The sequence below is a fragment of the Seriola aureovittata genome, chromosome 12 (assembly GCF_021018895.1).
Source record: "Seriola aureovittata isolate HTS-2021-v1 ecotype China chromosome 12, ASM2101889v1, whole genome shotgun sequence".
Classification (NCBI taxonomy): Eukaryota; Metazoa; Chordata; class Actinopteri; order Carangiformes; family Carangidae; genus Seriola; species Seriola aureovittata.
The window spans coordinates 11,598,439-11,605,054 of NC_079375.1; the positions used below are offsets into that span (position 1 = coordinate 11,598,439).

Here is a 6,616-nt window from a genome sequence, read left to right on the forward strand (position 1 = left end):
GAGAACACACTGTTCCATAACAGCGCTGTACAAGAAGGGATTCTCAGCTGGATGATTTCCAGGTTTCAGTGGCAAGAATGAGGATATATTATTACTAAGTGCTCTCCACAGAGCCGCACACATACTTTGCTCTACATGAGCTCACATCGGTGTAATGGAGCCCACAAAAAATCCAAGAGATTGATCTAAAAAGTAGGAACACTGGAGACACGAGACAAGCACTTCATGCCACAGCCATGCTGTGATGTGATGTGATGTGAAGTGATGTGAGATGCAAGGTGACTCAGGTGATAGGGTTATTAACCTCATTTGTGTTTATTGTGGCTGCAAATGAAAAGAGTTCAACTCAAGGAGCAGACAACTGAAACTCCTCCTTCAAGTTGACATGCCACCACTCCCTTGCAAACACACAAACACACACACGCACATGAATGCGGTCACGTTTAATGGCGACCCTTTGACTTTGCCGCGGACACGCTTCCTGACGAACGACTTGGGAGCATGTCCAGATAAGTTCCATTCATTTCTGTCAGGGAGGCATTTCGGCTTTGATCTAGGGGTGGAGTGGGGTGGGGGGAGAAAAAGAGGGCAATCGAGGTACACATTTGGAGCTTTTAACTTTTTATGCTTGTTGTAGCTTTATATTCCGATGCTCTGGGGGAGTGCCATGAAAGAGTTGTTTGTTGTTATTATTGTAGTATTATGTAATAGAGACAGAGAGCTAAAATAAACCAGGGAACGGGTTCATGCATTTAGTTGGTTGGTAAACCAGGAGATCCAGTGGTGACAGATAAGAACCTGTCCTGCATGTCAGAATCAAGAGATAACCAACAGGACAACAGGAAGTGCCATCTACTGGGGTCATGTTCCACTCATGCATGAACACACACACACACACACACACACACACACACACACACACACACACACACACACACACAATTAGCATCAGGAGCCTGCCTTGCAACAAAGAGCAGGATGTTCAGGCCAGTCTTTTTGGCTGTACTCCTACGTATTGCATGTCCTACCTTCCTGACTGTAAGTTCCTTCCATCCATCACTAAAAGCCACATTCTAGGACTGCGAGAGAGGCAAGGTTTTTTTTTTCTTGGCTCAGAAGAATGTCATATACACACAAGCTTTCCCTTTCCCCTTCACTCCTGAGCAGGCCATAAACACCGGGGCATTAAACACACTCACACCCAGCAGCACAAATTCATGGTCAAACATTTAGCCAAGAGTGATTTGTCCAAGAATTACGTTAAATAGATAATTAACTGCAAAAGTTTCTTCACATAATGCACTACTTTAACTCAACAGAGTCAAAGACGATGAGAACATTTGCAACATTACAGAACAAGCTTGTATGGGCTTTAGGCCTAAATTCGTGTTTTGAATTCATTAAAGATAAAAACGATTCGGCTTAGCCTCAGGTTTAAAACGTGCTCTTGATTGGATGTTCATTTGAAAAGTTCATCACTATGCTATTTGTTCATTGAAAAGCACCGTAAAACTTTACATTTTATAACCTAACATTCCTTTTCCATAAAAACATAGGCTTCAATATTCTAATGCACTATAGTGACTTTCATTGAATACATTGTCACTGATCTGATTTGTAATTAAAGGATGTGATAAATGAGTCTTGCTGACAGACACAGAGCCAAATTGAGACTTTTGAAAACTGGTAACAAAGAGGAGAAGAGGAGGCGATATTCCTTTTTTTGTGCAAAATGTTCCTTGAGCTTTATCAGCTGCATCTACAATGTAGTTTTTGCTTTGTGCTCTGCATTGTGGAACAATAGCAGGGCTGCAACCAGCTAACTACTGCCAATTTCAATTTATTTTGTCGATTAAGTATCTAGTTTATGAAATGTCAGACAGTAGTGAAAAATGCATATCACATGTTCCCATAGTATGCACATTTACCACTGGAACACACTGGAGATAATTCTAAACATTTAAAACTAAATAAAATAAATAGAGTTAAAAGAAGAACAATTTATGGACGTATAAAATATAATACAAAAATAAAATAAAATAAAACAAAATAAAATAATTTTTCTGCTTCCTGCAGGTGAAACTAAGATACAACAGCTAATGGTGGAGGGCTTTGAGGAGGATGCCCCACCCCCCGCCGGGGGATCAATGCACATAAATGGAAGAGGTCACAGACCTTTGACATCTCCTTTCAGCCGGGGGAGGGTCACAGGCCTTTGTGAGATTGGCTTTAATGATCCAATTGTCAACTGCGTCATACACCTTCATACAGTAGTGCATACAGTTTGGCTCACATTTCACTCCACCCTTATGTCCATTCATCATCCTAAACCAGCTACAAGTATGAGGTCTAGATTAAAAAAAAACAAAAAGCATTGCCCTGTATCTCCCTTTTCTGTCTGCATCCAGCTGCCTTGTTTCGTTCTTTATCACTCCCACATCTGTCTGAACCTCTTCTCCCATCTCAACCCCTCTTCAGCCTACCCTGCTCCTCTCCAGACCTTATCTGTGCCTTCCCTCCCTCTTCTTTCATTCTGCATTTTTGAAGAGAGATTTGGTCACTCAAAGGGCCATGGCAAGAGAAGATGACCACTTCCAAAGATTCTTTGATGCATTTGGTTCTATGGAAACATTAAGAATAAAATAGCAAGAAGCAAGACCTTAAATAAACATAATAATCAGATGACAGAAGAATGGATGGATGAGATGGAAGATGGATGAGGATACACACTCAACTCAAACCACTGCTTTTCAGTGATGGAACTTAATTTAATTATATGTAGATCTGATTTCCTACAATGGCAAGAAAAACCACCCAACCCTGACGGTGCCATTACAGTCAGCGAATGTTTTTGCTCTTTTTTTATTTCTACTCAGACACTACCAGTGAACATGGTGTTCCTGGCATTCTTGACCCTCAATAAAAAGGACAGGTTAAAAGTTTACAAGCATCCATGTGGAACACATTTGGCTCTGCAGATCAGCACCGAGATGCACTTTTAATTCTGATGTTTAACTGAGAAAAACGGTCTGACATTAACTGATAAGGACCTCACTGTGGCTCACTGTGGTAATTAGCCAATTCTTTCTATTCTGAGTCTAATAAACTGCCTGTATAATTAAGCTGAATGCTTCTTACTTACACTGGACAGTGCAAAAAAAAAAAAAAAATATATATATTTGGCATAAATGTGTGAATTAATCCAGTTTTGTATGAACATCTCTATTTGACAGTGGTGGAAAGTACTGTTCTGTTACATTTTCAGGTACTTAATGTGCACTTAAGTTTTTCAATCTGATTCTTCTATTCTAAAACATTTTACAGGGAAATAATGTATTTTTTTACTCCACTACATTTATTTGAAAGCCACAGTTACTACTTTGCAGATGAATATTTCACACACAAAATATATGATCTACATTTAAAATATGATGCATTGTTGCAGATTACACTACCCAGTTACAATGAGCTTCACCTCCAAGTGCTACAACATTAAAATGCTGCTCAGACATTAAAGCAAATGTAATAATAGTTAAATAATATGATACATATAGTAAAACCTCACAGAGGCCATATTTTATGTAATGAATATATTGACTTTGAATACTTTAAGTACATTTTGTTAATAACGTACTTAAGAATGTGAATACAGGACTTGCGCTTTTACACTGTGGTTTTGCTATATTTATTTAAAGATCTGAACAGTCTGAACACTTCTCTCACCACTGATATTTGATTAGCTATGCTCAGATCATAGTGTGTGTTTTAATGGAACGATCACCTCTCTCTGTGTCAACATAAATATGGGGCATAAGGAACGTTTTGAAGAGAGCCTCCTGACTCCTGCCTCAGCAGTTTGAGGAATGATAGCTATTATGAGGACCACCTGTTTTCTGGGTCCTGTCACATCACGGTCCAAAACATGGGAAACAAAAGCACTGATCTCTCTATTTGGGATTTGTATCATCTGCAATCAGGCTCAGAAAAGCCCCTGTGAGAGGATCAAGAGAAGCGTCTGCCTGCACTGCCGACTAGTCCCCAGTGATGGGTTTGTGATCTAAACTGGTGTTACGAATGATCTGCGAGGGTGTTTCATGTTAAAGATTTTGACTCATTAGATCAATATTTAAAATGATGATTCTGGAGCTGCTCTGAAGCCACAGCAGAAGCAGAAACCTCTGTCTTACTGACCCGATTGGTAATCAATTGCTATGTATACATTTTTGTTATGACACTGGATAGAAATCTGAGTGATCTCTCACACTCTGGTTTGTCATAACAGTGTGCAATAATTAGAAAAATTGTTGGCTTTCAAATGAACATGCATCTGCTTTCTCCCCAAAATATAAAGAGAGAAACGCTGAGGGACAACTGAGCACACACAAGGCACAAACAGTCAAAGAGGAGCCATGATGTGCTCCAAATGATGGTGAGGGAAGAATGAGAGAAAACGAATCAATCTGTAACCCTGGTGACAATTGCTTTATGTACAAATGGATGTAAAATAGCCATCCATCCACAGCTTGGTTGGGCTTTTTATGAGAGAAATGTCATGTTGCATTTTTTGAAAAACCTCTTTGCCTCACAGCAGGTCTTCTGCACAATAAAAAAACTGCGAATGAGAGATGGGGCAAAAAATAGAGAGGGAGCCATTATCATAACAAGATAAAAGCCTAACGTTCACAGCGAAACTTGTTGTGAGAAGGGGGATAATGAGGGTCTGAGTAATTTGGACTACAATTTTCGGTTTTCAAAAAACTCCATCCAACTCATCCGCAGTATCACGCCTGTTTGTAAAATAAAAAGTTAAGATCATCACACAAACAAAATGCCCAGAGCTAAACCTCAAAGCCTTTTGCAAAGCAACATGAGAAAGAGACGTCTCCTTCAAGGCTAAAGAGAGAAACCTGTCCGAGCACAGGAGTGGTGTCACGGGGGGGGCCTTACTTATCTCCTCCCAGATTAAGTCCCAATTGTTCAGCAGGAACAAAGACAGCCAGTGAGGAAACCAGCCCCCCAAGGGCCAGATGGTCAGTGTTCAGAGCCCCCTGACCCCTCCAGCACTTGCCCTCTCTGACAGGGCCGCGCGTGTTCTAGTCAAGACAGGCCACCCAGCAAATTCACAATGCACACTGCTCATACAGTGTGTGTGTGTCTGCTCATGTGACACTGCACTACCTGTGTGACTTTAACGGATGTTTTTCTACAGTAGAATGCTTACTTTTTATATGATGTATAGTACAGAAAACAAGCTTGATTGTCACATATGATGACAAATCTATCAGCAGCAAGAATCAGGATTTTAGAATTTCTAGTCATGTAGCTGAAAATGTAAATTATAGTTGACTGGTCTAGAAGTTGCTGGATTAAAATGAGGCTTTAAGATGAAACGTAGCTGTTCAGCATTTGAGACTGAAGTGCAGCATGACCTGAAATGAAGTTGCCATATTATAATGGCCTCTCTCTGCACCTGGTAAAATGAACATCCCTCCTCCACTATAGGATCTGGAAATGTGCAAGTAACTGCCCTTAGCTCTAATTACATTTTTTGGAGGTACAGAAGGGGGGTAGTGGAGATGTAAGCAATGCAACCTCTGGGACATCAAACATAAGAGGAATGGAAAGACCAGCTGTAGTCAAGACAGACTGGTTTGTCTGTAATTACAATGACAAACCACTACAGACATCATGTTTATCTGATATGACTTTATCTAAGCTGCTGAAGCCTGTTTCAACACCAAGCCTTAGGCAACTGTAACAGTATACAAACATGACAAACATGTGAACTATGGTAGCCCAGTTCCACATATACTTGGCATGACTTTGTTAATGATTAATCAGCAGAGGAGACTGATGCCCAAATATCTGAATATCTATAAGATAAACTAATTGACTGCTCATTTGAAATGAAGTATTTCTAAGTTCTAAAGTTCTATAGACACTCAGATGACACTGCAAAATACGTTAATTACAGACTAATAAGGCTATTATATGTAGGTCTGTGACAGGCATATGTGCAGCCGACCATCAATGACAGCCACAAAATCAAGTATTGTTCATTTGTGCAAATGTAAAGGAGCAAATAAAATAATAAAAAATGGTTTAAAAATGTTGATTTAGTAGCTATTCTCGAGCATTCAAACAGGCTAACTGTCAGACTTTGCGTGTCAATGAATTACCTATCTGCCCCACGTCATTCTTAAATTTCCCCTTTCCAAAAAAAAAAAAAAAAGACCCAGCCTGCACTGTGCCATCACTTGGTGAAATTTCAGAGGAAATTCACCGTTGAAACAAACTTTTTGAAACAAAGCTAATGTTTCAGCCTCGTCCACGGAGCTACAGGCTGCGGAGTGACAACCATCACCCGGAGAGCGTTAACGACCCGCTGCTGTTTAGACTGACTCTCGTTCTTTCGTATGACTTGATACTGAACAGGTGTTTGAACGTGAAGGGACAGAAACGTACTATACGTGCATACATGCTTACCTTTATCAACACGGAAACGCGTTATATGCGGCCATGTCCATGTAGAGTCCCCAGCACCGCTCACCGCTGCTGCTGTTGCTGGTTGTCCGGACGCTCCGCTCCACTCCGCTACAGCTGATCTGATCGGATC

General features: G+C 40.4%; 1 protein-coding gene across 1 annotated transcript in view; it reads right to left on the reverse strand.

Moving 5' to 3' along the window:
- Nucleotides 1-6,616, reverse strand: part of greb1l (GREB1 like retinoic acid receptor coactivator) — a 44,353-nt gene extending 37,737 nt beyond the window's left edge. The window contains exon 1 of the mRNA XM_056391961.1: nucleotides 6,487-6,616. The gene's annotated coding sequence lies outside the window, so the exon portion shown is untranslated. The remainder of the gene's footprint in view (nucleotides 1-6,486) is intronic.